This window comes from Globicephala melas, chromosome 11 (genome assembly GCF_963455315.2).
Source record: "Globicephala melas chromosome 11, mGloMel1.2, whole genome shotgun sequence".
Taxonomy (NCBI): Eukaryota; Metazoa; Chordata; class Mammalia; order Artiodactyla; family Delphinidae; genus Globicephala; species Globicephala melas.
In genome coordinates this window covers 41499812-41514161 of record NC_083324.2, presented here as the reverse complement: position 1 = coordinate 41514161, position 14350 = coordinate 41499812, and the positions used below count along the sequence as shown (strand labels likewise).

The window sequence follows — 14350 nt, the reverse complement described above, 5'->3', positions numbered from 1 at the left end:
TGTTCTTCATGCAGATGCGAAGACGGGTGGCTCAGAGCTGGCAAAATCCAGGGAGCCTCGCCTAAGCCTGTCCCGGATGCCACTCAACCCTGGGGGCAGGAATACCTGTGCGACATGCAGTGCGCCTGCAGCAACCATGATGCACCAGGAGTTTGGGGTCAGCGACTGGTGGTGTCACCCCAGGGGCTGCGACAGACGCGGCACCTGCAGCTCGCTCCCACCCCCCACGCTCCTGCACCCCATACTCCCCCCCACCACCCACGTGTCACAGCCCTGCTCACGCTGGGCTCTGCCTATCTGCTTTTGGGTCTTAGCTCCCCCTGGTCCACATGCTCTTTGCAAGCAGGGGCCGTGGCTGGGCTATCCCTGTCCCAAAGGACAGGTCACGGCCGTGTGCAGGAACCAAAGAATGTCTGTGCTACTTGCTAAGAAATATACGTGGGGGTGTAAATTGTTAGTGTGTAAATTCAGGATGAAAGGGCAGAGGTAATGCTGATGAAATCAAGAAAAGAATCAGCAACAGATCCTGAAGGAGGAAGACCCCAAGTCACACGTGGAGTGGCAAACGCTGGGTTAGCAGAGCCACACCTGGGGACAAACTGCAGCACCTTCACCTCGAACAGGATTTTCTCAGACACAAAACAGACTGTTCGCTGCCAACTTACAAAGCTTCTCTGTCTGGAGGACAGCACTGCACAGGAGGAGGCCTCCGTCCTCTCTGGAAATCTCTGAGCTCGAGACTTGGCTTCATTCAGACAGCTGGACATCACGCCTGCTCGCTCCGCCACATGGCCCCACTTCCCGGCCTCACTCCTGTCTACTGCTGGAGCGCTGAAGCCGCTGGCTGGTACGGGGGCCTCCAGGGCTGCCTAGATAATCAGACGCCCACTAGCACTCAGGTGTCAGGCGGGCTGTCTGTGCACAGTCTACAGCAGCCCACGGCAGGTGGGAGAGCGCGTCCTCACAAACACCTCGCCCTCAGCGCTGGGCTCCCTCTGGCTGTAGCTCACTGTGGCTCCAGAGGGTAGGGGAGGTGGTATGGCTCAGGGGAGAGGGGTATCACTCCACGTGGTCCCAGTCTTGGCTTTATGACTGTGACTCTGGGTGAGCCCTTTCCTCCTCTGAGACCTCAGACTTCTCCTTTCTAAATGGGAGGAGATGGAACCGGAGGGACTCCAAGTTTTGCTGGCTTAAAAAGGCTGTAAGTTTCAAAGGACTTGGAGAAGGCGTTTTACTGGCTGGGAAAGAGGTGGGCTCGCTCTGGTCGGCCGCTCGTGCCCTCAGCCTTCCCCACTCTTCCCAGGGAAGGTACAGCAAGGACATGTCCTCAAGTGCCTGCTGCCACCAAGGGCAAGCCTTGTCACTCCTTTTTCTCCCCAGCTCAGCCCACCTCTGACCGCCTTCCTGTCCAACACCTCTTTCTTGTTCATCTTCCAATCGCTGGCTTCCAGATTCCCCCACCCCCATCACAGAATGTCAGTGTGAGAAGAAGCTCAAAGGACCATCCAGTCCAACCCCACTTGATGGCTAAGGAGGCAGGGGCCAGGGGAGAGGAGACGGGCCCAAGGCCACTCAGGCCTGCCTCGTTTCATTTGCTCTCATCCTTGTGCAAAGTGCAAATACCATAAATGAGAAAGATAAATAACATATGATGAAACGAACTCTGAAAACTGTGGTTGGTTCTCTCATATTCCCTCATTAAGAATAAAAGATGTTGGGAATTCCCTGGTCGTCCAGTGGTTGGGACTCCGCATTCCCACTGCAAGGGGCATGGGTTCGATGCCTGGTTGGGGAACTAAGATCCCACAAGTCGTGGGGTGCAGCCAAAAAACCCCCAAGATGTCCTAATCTTTTGTTCCCTCTCCTCCTCCATCTCCCCACCTCTCTGACCATCACAACACAGACAACCCTCTTACCAGAGTAGGTCCTGCAACCCTTGCTAGTCCTGGCTGAGGACCTACATGGGGGAGCTTTGTGAGGTGGGAAGGGGAGACAGATGGAGGTGGGAGTGTGCATGGGTGGGTGATGCAGTCTCAAAGGCAATGATTAGGGACACAGAGTTTCCTTTCAATGGCTTTTCAAACTGTGGGTCATGACCCATTCAGTCAGTTGTGAATCAATTAATAAGTTATGACGAATATTAAAAGAAATATGATAGAGAGGGCAGACAGCAGAAGCAAGAAGAATGACAATCCTGCAGCCTGTGGAACAAAAACCACATTCACAGAAAGACAGATAAGATGAAAAGGCAGAGGGCTATGTACCAGATGAAGAATAAGATAAAACCCCAGAAAAACAACTAAGTGAAGTGGAGATAGGAAACCTTCCAGAAAAAGAATTCAGAATAATGATAGTGAAGATATTCCAAGACCTCGGAAAAACAATGGAGGCAAAGATCGAGAAGATGCAAAAAATGTTTAACAAAGACCCAGAAGAATTAAAGAACAAACAAACAGAGACCAACAATACAATAACTGAAATGAAGACTACACTAGAAGGAATCAAAACCAAAATAACTGAGGCAGAAGAATGGATAAGTGACATGGAAGACAAAATGGTGGAATTCACTGCTGCAGAACAGAATCAAGAAAAGAGAATGAAAAGAAATGAAGACAGCCAAAGAGACCTCTGAGACAACATTAAACGCAACAACATTCGCATTATAGGGGTCCCAGAAGGAGAAGAGAGAAGAGAATGGACGCAAGAAAATATTTGAAGAGATTATAGTTGAAAACTTCCCTAACATGGGAAAGCAAACAGCCACCTAAGTCCAGAAAATGCAGCGAGTCTCATACAGGATAAACCCAAGGAGAAACAAGCCGAGACACATAGTAATCAAATTGGCAAAAATTAAAGACAAAGAAAAATTATTGAAAGCAGCAAGGGAAATGTGACAAATAACATACAAGGGAACTCCCATAAGGTTAACAGCTGTTTCTCAGCAGAAACTCTACAAGCCAGAAGGGAGTGGCATGATATACTTAAAGTGATGAAAGGGAAGAACCTACAATGAAGATTACTCTACCCGGCAAGGATCTCATTCAGATTCGATGGAGAAATCGATGGAGAAATCTCATTCAAATTGATGGAGAAAAGCTTTACAGACAAGCAAAAGCTAAGAGAATTCAGCACCACCAAACCAGCTCTACAGCAAATGCTAAAGGAACTTCTCTAAGTGGAAAACACAAGAGAAGAAAAGGACCTACAAAAACAAACCCAAAACAATTAAGAAAATGGTAATAGGAACATACATATCGATAACTACCTTAAACATGAATGGATTAAATGCTCCAACCAAAAAGACACAGGCTTGCTGAATGGATACAAAAATAAGACCCATATATATGCTGTCTAAAAGAGACCCACTTCAGACCTAGGGACACATACAGACTGAAAGTGAGGGGATGGAAAAAGATATTCCATGCAAATGTTAATCACAAGAAAGCTGGAGTAGCAATACTTGTATCAGATAAAATAGACTTTCAAATAAAGAATGTTACAAGAGACAAGGAAGAACACTACATAATGATCAAGGGATCAATCCAAGAAGAAGATATAACAATTATAAATATATAGGCACGCAACACAGGAGCACCTCAATACATAAGGCATTGCTAACAGCTATAAAAGAGGAAATCGACAGTAACACAGTAATAGTGGGGGACTTTAACACCTCACTTACACCAATGGACAGATCATCCAAAATGAAAATAAATAAGGAAACACAAGCTTTAAATGACACAATACACTAGATAGATTTAATTGATATTTATAGGACATTCCATCCAAAAACAGCAGATTACACTTGCTTCTCAAGTGCATATGGAACATTCTCCAGGATAGATCACATCTTGGGTCACAAATCAAGCCTCAGTAAATTTAAGAAAATTGAAATCATATCAAGCATCTTTTCTGACCACAACGCTATGAGAATAGAAATGAATTATAGGGAAGAAAACGTAAAAAGCACAAACACAGGGAGACTAAACAATACGTTACTAAATAACCAAGAGATCACTGAAGAAATCAAAGAGGAAATCAAAAAATACCTAGAGACAAATTAAAATGAAAACATGACGATCCAAAACCTATGGTATGCAGCAAAAGCAGTTCTAAGAGGGAAGTTTATTGCTATACAAGCCTACCTCAAGAAACAAGAAAAATCTCAAATAAACAATCTAACCTTACACCTAAAGGAACTAGAGAAAGAACAAACAAAACCCAAAGTTACCAGAAGGAAAGATATCATAAAGATCAGAGCAGAAATAAATGAAATAGAAACAAAGAAAACAATAGCAAAGATCAATAAAAGTAAAAGCTGGTTGTTTGAGAAGATAAACCAAATTGATAAACCATTAGTCAGACTCATCAAGAAAAAGAGGGAGAGGACTCAAATCAATAAAATTAGAAATGAAAAAGAAGAAGATACAACAGACACCGCAGAAATACAAAGCACCCTAAGAGACTACTACAAGCAACTCTATGCCAATAAAATGGACAACCTGGAAGAAATGGACAAATTCTTAGAAAGGTATAGCCTTCCAAGACTGAACCAGGAAGAAATAGAAAATATGAATAGACCAATCACAAGTAATGAAATTGAAACTGTGATTAAAAGTCTTCCAACAAACAAAAGTCCAGGACCAGATGGCTTCACAGGTGAATTCTATCAAACATTTAGAGAAGAGCTAACACCCATCCTTCTCAAACTCTTCCAAAAAATCGCAGAGGAAGGAACACTCTCAAACTCATTCTATGAGGCTGCCATCACCCTGATACCAAAACCAGACAGATACTACAAAAAAAGAAAATTTCAGACCAATATCACTGATGAATATAGATGCAAAAATCCTCAACCAAATACTAGCAAACAGAATCCAACCACACATTAGAAGAATCATACACCATGATCAAGTGGGATTTATCCCAGGGATGCAAGGATTCTTCAATATATGTGAATCAATCAATGTGATACACCATTTTAACAAACTGAAGAATAAAAACCATATGATCATCTCAATAGATGCAGAAAAAGCTTTTGACAAAATTCAACAACCATTTGTGATAAAAACTCTCCAGAAAGTGGGCACAGAGGGAACCCACCTCAACATAATAAAGGCCATATACGACAAACCCACAGCAAACATCATTCTCAATGGTGAAAAACTGAAAGCATTTCCTCTAAGATCAGGAACAAGACAAGGATGTCCACTCTCACCACTATTACTCAACACAGTTGTGGAAGTCCTAGCCACGGCAATCAGAGAAGAAAAATAAATAAAAGGAATACAAATTGGAAAAGAAGAAGTAAAACTGTCACTGTTTGCAGATGACATGATACTATACATAGAGAATCCTAAAAATGCTACCAGAAAACTACTAGAGCTAATCGATGAATTTGGTAAAGTTGCAGGATACAAAATTAATGCACAGAAATCTCTTGCATCCTTATACACTAATGATGAAAAATCTGAAAGAGAAATTAAGGAAACACTCCCATTTAACATTGCAACAAAAAGAATAAAATACCTAGGAATAAAGCTAGCTGGGGAGACAAAAGACCTGTATGTAGAAAACTGTAAGACACTGATGAAAGAAATTAAAGATGATACCAACAGGTGGAGAGATATACCATGTTCTTGGATTGGAAGAATCAATATTGTGAAAATGACTACACTACCCAAAGCAATCTATAGATTCAATGCAATCCCTATCAAATCACCAATGGCATTTTTTACAGAACTAGAACAATAAATCTTTGAATTTGTATGGAGACACAAAAGACCCTGAATAGCCAAAGCAGTCTTGAGGGAAAAAAATGGAGAGGGAGGAATGAGATTCCCTGACTTCAGACTATACTACAAAGCTATAGTAATCAAGACAATATGGTACTGGCACAAAAACAGAAACATAGATCAATGGAATAAGATAGAAAGCCCAGAGATAAACCCATGCACCTATGGTCAACTAATCTATGACAAAGGAGGCAAGGATATACAATGGAGAAAAGACAGTCTCTTCAATAAGTGGTGCTGGGAAAACTGGACAGCTACATGTAAAAGAATGAAATTAGAACACTCCTGACCACCATACACAAAAATAAACTCAAAATGGATTTGAGACCTAAATTTAAGACTGGACACTGTAAAACTTTTAGAGGAAAACATAGGAAGAACACTCTTTGACATAAATCAGAGCAAGATCTTTTTTGATCCATCTCCTAGAGTAATGGAAATAAAAACAAAAATAAACAAATGGGACCTAATGAAACTTCAAAGCTTTTGCATAGCAAAGGAAACCATAAACAAGACGAAAAGACAACTCTCAGAATGGGAGAAAATATTTTCAAACGAATCAACGGACAAAGGATTAATCTCCAAAATATATAAACAGCTCATGCAGCTCAATATTAAAGAAACAAGCAACCCAATCCAAAAATGGGCAGAAGACCTAAATAGACATTTCTCCAAAGTAGACATACAGTTGGCCAAGAAGCACATGAAAAGCTGCTCAACATCACTAATTATTAGAGAAATGCAAATCAAAACTACAATGAGGCATCACCTCACACCAGTTAGAATGGGCATCATCAGAGAATCTACAAACAATAAATGCTGGAGAGGGTGTGGAGAAAAGGGAACCCTCTTGCACTGCTGGTGGGAATGTAAATTGATAAAGCCACTATGGAGAACAGTATGGAGGTTCCTTAAAAAACTAAAAATAGAATCACCATATGACTCAGCAATCCCACTACTGGGCATATTCCCAGAGAAAACCATAGTTCAAAAAGACACATGCACCCAATGTTCATTGCAGCACTATTTACAACAGCCAGGTCTTGGAAGCAACCTGAATGCCCATCGACAGATGAATGGATAAAGAAGTTGTGGTACATATATACAATGGATATTACTCAGCCATATTACTCATGGAATTTCGTTCCATAAAAAGGAACGAAATTGGGTCATCTGTTGAGATGTGGATGGATCTAGAGACTGTCATACAGAGTGAAGTAAGTCAGAAAGAGAAAAACAAATATCATATATTAACGCATGTATGTGGAACCTAGAAAAATGGTACTGATGAACCGGTTTGCAGGGCAGAAGTTGAGACACACAGATGTAGAGAACAAACATATGGACACCAAGGGGGGAAAGCTGCGGGGGGGTGGGGATGGTGGTTTGATGAATTGGGCGATTGGGGGATTGACATGTAAACACTGATGTGTATAAAACTGATGACTAATAAGAACCTGCTGTATAAAAAAAATAAATAAAATAAAATTCAAAAATTAAAAAAATAAACAAAAAAACTAATACTAAACTTTCTTTGGTTTATTTGTATGGAAATATGTTAATATAAATGTTTCAGACATTACATGAAATTCCTAAAAATCTTATATGTTCTGGTATAATGTTATAAGTCATAACTCTAGTTATTATTTTAAAATGTGTATCTCAGAAATAACTAAATTTCCTTGTCAATTGCATTATTATGAACTTTCATCAAATGTTTAACCGTGGTCATTTTTAAGTCTTTTGTCATTTACAGACAGTTCTGGGTGTACTCTGATGCTTTTGCAAAAATGTTCCTATAAAAGGGTTAAAAAAAAAAAAAGAAATAGGATATAATAGAAAATATGAACGCGTTTTTGCATTATACTGCATGTGGTAAGGATAAGCATTGTTTTATGAGGCTCTTGTTTGACTCTGTCTATACACATACACACCTGGGTAGTCATGTAAATTTCTGACTGTGGGATGCAGTAGAAAATGTTCAAGCAACTGTGTTGGAAGATGTCAAAGGATTTTTAAGTTGAGAATGACGGGGAACAAAGATAAGGCCACTAGGGGGCACCCTATCTCCTTTTGTTGCCATTGAGGTGTTTCCCTCAGAAAAGATGCAAGACAAGCTCACTGCCCACAAGTGACCTTCCTCCGCCCCTTGCTCTGGCCATGGGAGCCTACTGCTAGCTATGGTGGCCTCTCATGGCTGATGGCACGTCATCCCTTCCTGTCCATCTGAATTTCTGTCCCTGAGCCTGTGGTTGGTCGAGCTGAACTGTCCTAAGGCATGTACATCTGTCAACTTGCTCCACCCTATCAGGGCAGTCACTTTGGCCACACCTGCCACATTTGGCCTGGGCACCCGTCATGCACACAGCCAAGGTGGTCTTCTGCCCCAAATGTCCCCAAGGACATGACCAAGGCTTGCTCCACTTCGGAACCAAGTAAGAATAAAGTGGTGACCACAGGCAAGGATGCTGAGGAAGTCCCCAACAACGCAGTCCAGGGGTCCACGCCTGCCTGGACTAGGGGGTCACAGGTGAGGTCCCTCCAGCTTGCTCTCTGCAGCTGTAATATACAGTATTCTCCTGTCACAAATCAAAACGCCTTAGCCTCTTTTTTCTTTAACTTCAATTCTGCCAGTTGCCCAAGGAGCAGATTCTCTCTGGCTGTTCAGGTTGGCTGAGGAAGGAATGGAGCCCAGAGAGCCTCATGGCCTGAGTGTCCTGCTGACAGCCTTCCCCAGAGGGCTCCATCCACCCCTCCGCCTTGCTAAGCCAGCACGGTTGGAGTGCTGCTCTGCCTGTTACACGGGGTCTCCTGTGAACTGGAGGAGTCTTTGGTTTACAACTGCCCTGTTCAGTACAGAACCACTGGCCTCATGTGGCTGCTTAAATTCAAATTCATCAGAATTAAAACAAAACTAAAAGCTTGGCTCTGTTGTTGCACTAGCCACACTTCGAGTGCCTAACAGCCACAGGAGTTAGTGCCCGCTGTGTTGGATGCACAGACACAGGACACGCCTGTCATCTCAGAAGGCTCTACTGAACAGCTTGGGTTTGGAAGGAGAGGCTGAGCCACACGTGGGCCACATTCACTGCGGGGCTTGGGTGCATCTTTCTATTTTACTGTTAAATTCCTAGTAGTTTTTCTTGTAGTCATTTTCCTTTTTGCCTAAAAACCAAGTGAAGAAGATCGCTTCTGGTGTTGATTTCTGATTACTTGGTAACTATGGGCTGACCAAAACACTCAGACCCACATGCCCGTCCTGACAACTGGCCTGCCGCCTGCTGCCTTCCGGTTAGGCTGCTTTTCTGAGGGTTTTTCCAACTCATCCTCCACAGCCGCCGCCACCCACCACCGCCTGGCAGTTACTCCTCTACCAGCAGCAACTGCCTCATCCCTGCGTCCTGAACTGCCGTCCTATGCAGGGCCCTGGCTCCAGAATGTCAGGTGTTCAGAAAAAGGAAGCAGGTCAACACAGTCTGACTTCTGAGAATCTGCAGGGGGCACGGCTGCAACAGTACTTTTACTCTCCCCCGATTCTGTTTCGGAAATGTTTACATATTCTGGGAAAAACCCAAGACGTATGGTTGGGTACTTGCCCTTAAGAAGTTCAGAGTTTTGTTTCAAAGAAAAGCAATGAGCACTACAAATCGGAAGACAACAGAAGGCATTTTGCAAAGTGGCTGAAATAAAATTCTGACCCCCAAATTGTGAGGGGCTCTTATCATCTAATTTAGTTGCAAGTTTTCCATCGGAGAACTTTCCACTGGAGAATGGTTATGACAAGTATGGTCACGCTCTCTCTAAGGTACACATCACCCCTCCTTCCCAAGCATATATGTGGTCACGGAGGGCACCGGGCCGAGGCCTGTTCTTCCCCATGGAGGGAAAGCGATTGCTGAGAGGGACGACCATGGCTGAGCCAGTGTGTCTGATAAGGTTCAGCCCCTTCTAACATCACCCTGTGAACTGGTCCTAAGTGACACGGTTCGTTTGTCTCTGGGAAAAACTCATCTCTCAAAGCTTAAAGATTCCAAGATGTCAGGCTGGCTCACTGTGAAGGAATGTCTTGTCTCAGAAGATTTCTTTCAGAAAGATGGGTGCTTTGACCTGCACTATTTGGTTCAGCCTGTTCACTGTTGATTCTAGTCTGGACAAGCAGAGCGGTGAGCACTGTCTGAGTGGTGTGGGTTTAGGAGGAAGGGCTGTGTCTGGCCCTCTGGCAGACCCATCATCTAGAAGCCATTTGGTCCACTGGTCTGGCAATGATGGAGACCCGGGTTCGTATCCTGGAAGTGGCAGTTATTAGCTGTGAGTCCGTGGGTCTGTTCTTTGGCTACAGTCCTCTGTATTCTCATCTATAAAATGGTGTAATACCTACTTGCAGGACTGGTATGAGAATCAGGGCTGTCACGTATACTGGAGCTGCAGGCACACAGGGAACCCAGGCCATAGCATCGACTTTGCATTGGTCCAGACCCAAACTGCCCCAAAGAGACATACGACTAGTGAATGAAATAATTTTAGGGTACAAATGCCACCATCTTCAGTGGACTACCAGACACTGCATATCGCTCCCCTTCAGTTTACAAATTAAAACCCTCTTGGATCCTGGCAAAAGAGTAAGACCCCAGCCAGGTTGCAGGGGGTGTGCAGCATCAGAGCCACTGCTTCGTCTCTTTGACTCCCAAATTACGTGGGTGCAGGCTGGTCATGTGGATTCTGATCTGCAAGATTGGAAAGGGCTGGGTCTCCTATAATCACCAACCGAGGGCTCTTAAAAATTACTCAACGGAAACGGACCACATCAGAGAGGCAGAGGCCGACCTTGCTGCTGTGAGCAACCTCATCTCAGGAACAAACTGAAAGAGCATCTCTACTGGTAAGTCATTGGTCTTCTTCATAGTTAAAAGAGGAGCTAACTCCAGGTTGTTGGGATTCTCAGAGTCCTGCCTGCAGCACGGTATGGTGTCAAATGCCCAGGCTTTCAAGCTCAACTGTCCTTGGCTCAAACTCCATCTCTGCTATTTGCTGCCATGAGGGTCCGAGGAGAGGATTATGACAACCTCGTTCTGTAAGATGATGCTTGTAAGATGATGCTGATAGTAATGGCATAATTAGACCCTCCCCAGGAGATAAGGAGAGTCTAGTCACTGTGTGTGTTCATTGACTAATCTCTTTTTCTGTTTTTCTTTTCCATTTTATAAGACAGGCTGTTATCTTAGATTATGGTTTACTTTCTTTTCTCCATATATGTCAATATACAACTGTAGCAACTTCAGAAAATACAGAAAAATATAAAGGAGGAATGGAAATAAGTCACCCCTAATTCTACCAGCCAGGGGTGAACTGCTGATAAAATCTGATCATTTTTCTATGTTTTAAAAAATATAGTCAAAATCATATAGCTTGGGATTCCCTGGTGGCACAGTGGTTGAGAGTCCGCCTGCCGATGCAGGGGACACGGGTTCGTGCCCCGGTCCGGGAAGATCCCACATGCTGCAGAGTAGCTGGGCCCGTGAGCCATAGCCGCTGAGACTGCGCGTCCGGAGCCTGTGCTCCGCAACGGGAGAGGCCACAACAGTGAGAGGCCCGCGTACCACAAAAAAAAAAAAAAAAAAAAAAAAAAATCATATAGCTTATCACAGATTTGTAAACAAAGTCTATAGAATATGGGGCAGAGGGATTTAAAGAGTTCATGAACGCCCAGAGTTGCAGGCATGCTTGTGCATTATTACTGAGGGAGAAGAGCTACAGCTTTAATAAGACTCTCAAAGGGGTTTATGACCAAAGAAGGCCGAGAATCATGATCAATTTTACATTCACTTTGTCATCTATTCGTTGTAATAGTAACAGCCAATATTACATTGCATATTGGGGGGGGCGGGCAGGGATAAATTGGGAGATTGGGATTGGCATATACACACTACTATATGTAAAATAGATAACTAATAAAAACCTGCTGTATAGCACAGGGAACTCTACTCGATACTGCAATGAGCTGTATGGGAAAAGAATCTAAAAAAAAGAGTGTATATATATATATATATATATGTCACTTATATATATATATCAGTTATATATATATAACTGATTCACTTTGCTGTACACCTGAAACTAACACAACGTTGTCAATCAACCATACTCCAATAAAAAATTTTTTAAAATGTATTGCATTTTCCAAAATCATTAAAGGCACTTCCTAAACATTTCAGTCATATTCTGTTTTATGCCTAAATTATACTTTGCTTATTTATTATCAGACACTATTTCCAAAGTTGCATATATTACTTTCTTTTTAATTTTCACAAATCAACATAGGACTTTGGTTAGAGAAAATAAAGAAACAAATGGTTTTAATATTTCTAGAAGGGAAAGTAATTTTTAACACTCTATCTGCACAGAACTGTGCAGTCCCAACCTGTTAAACACTGTTTAATTTACCAATTATTACAAATGAATTTGCATGGGTCATCTGAAGAAACTGCAATGCCAGCCTAAGGATGCAGCAACAGCCTTAGTAGGAGAATTATTAATTCATTCATTCATTCATTTAGTTATTTATTTTTGGCTCTCTTCGTTGCTGCGTGGGCTTTCTGTAGTTGTGGCGAGCGGGTGCTACTCTTTGTTGTGGTGTGTGGGCTTCTCATTGCTTGCGGTGGCTTCTCTTGTTGCGGAGCACGGTCTCTAGGGCACGCGGGCTTCAGAAGTTGTGGCATGTGGGCTCAGTAGTTGTGGCTCGCAGGCTTTAGAGCACAGGCTCAGTAGTTGTGGCACACAGGCTTAATCGCTCTGCGGCATGTGGGATCTTCCCAGACCAGGGATCAAACCCGTGCCCCCTGTATTGGCAGGAGGATTCTTAACCACCGCGCCACCAGGGAAGTCCCAGGAGAATTTTTTTTAAAGGCCAAGAGTAAGTCAAACAATAATGGAGATCTGACATTACTTTTAATGTCACATTCTAAATGATGAAGAATATATTTTTGTCCCCATGTGAAGCAGTAACACCCACAGAGCATCGTCTGACCCACTTAACCTAGCAGCCCAGAGCTGGTGGGGCACAATGCCCATGGGTTGGCCTTTCACTCTTAGAGATCCAACATTTTGTGGTCCAGGGGGAGGGACTTTTCACTGAGTAGTCTTAGCCCAAAGACAAGGTTCTTCCTTGGAGAGAAAGGGTGCTTTGAGCCCATGAAATACCAAGGTGGCAGCAGGGCTAAAATCCCTTCCTGTCAGGACCCAGCATCAGGAAAAGAAAAGTCTCCGAGGAGACCAGAAAGGAAAGATCATCTCTCCTTTTACACCCCCTTGTCTGGCCGGTTGATATTCTGACTTTGCTAAACCAAATGCCTGCTCTTCTTAAACATTTCCTTGAGGTGCCAGTGGGATACGGCACCACTCACTGGAAGAGTCCCTGCGTATTGAGTACCTCCAAGACAGTGGCAGGGACTGACCTGGCCCTCCAAGGCCGATGCTGCCGCAGTTGCCCCTACTCCCACACCACAGATTATATCACCCGTGTCTGGTCCATGGTCCCCAGCAGAGTCACAGGGCCCAGAGAAGGGTCAGAGGGAAGCGATAACCTTGAAGGGCTGGGACCCCCAGGCAAGAAAGATAGCTATTTGGTCTTTGCTATAAGTAGTCCCACTGCAAGGCTGGCCACGAGCCCTGCTGTGGTAGCCCACCCTCCTGACGTCCCATTTCAATCAGCTCTTCCGTGTGTTAAAGGAGACCCCTCAGCCCTACACTGCTGGTCATAAAAGCTAAAGCAATGTTCCCTTCTGGGGGAATCTACCTTGTAAGAGATTCCTGAAGATCAAAGAGGCCCTGAGGGTGGAATGTCATACACTGTGACAGATGAAGGGGAAAGCTGGGGTTGGGCGTGAGGAAAACTGCCCAGTTCCCTGGTCAGAAAGCCGCTTGGCCAAAGCACTGGGCAGCCTGGGCTCTTCCCTGCCCTGGCTCCCCATCACGGTAAGACGAGGCAGGATGGATGGCCCATCTAGGCGGAAAGGACCAAACACCTCTTGGTCTCCAGGAGTCTCCTTGATGGTGGACCCCCAGGAAGGGGGATATTGCCTTAGCTTTCACAATTCGTAGTCCAGGGGTCAACTTAACAGAAGATGGGGCACAGGCTAGGTGGGCACCTTCTGCGAGGCATGGGCAGATGAATACAGCCCTCCCCACTGAAGAGCAGCGCCGCTCTTCCAAAAGGACACAGTCCCCAGTTCACCACGTGGTGACCTTTGCTTCCAAGGCCATCGAGCACAGGATTTTATGGAATGTGGGTGGGGTCAGTTATGTGTTGTCTCCCAGACAGGTGAGATCCTGAGAACTTTAGGGCCAGTGAAGGGTTCCTCGTCCTGTCTGAGCAGTTTCTCCTCAGAACTGGTTGTCCCCAATATACTGGGCTGTTACTGAGCAGAACAGTGGGTGGGTTTAGGAGGTGACTATCTGCCCCCTAACTGTGGGCAATGGGAAGACAGGAGGGATCACCCTCAGCCCCAAATATATATAATTCCTGTGGTTTGACTCCCAGGGGTCCATCAGAACAGACA

At 44.1% G+C, this 14350-nt stretch overlaps 1 protein-coding gene across 1 annotated transcript in view; it reads right to left on the bottom strand.

Annotated features, from left to right (window-relative positions):
* The window catches only part of FYCO1 (FYVE and coiled-coil domain autophagy adaptor 1), an 85721-nt gene that overhangs the window by 19122 nt on the left and 52249 nt on the right, over nt 1-14350 (bottom strand). The gene's annotated exons all lie outside the window — the stretch shown is intronic.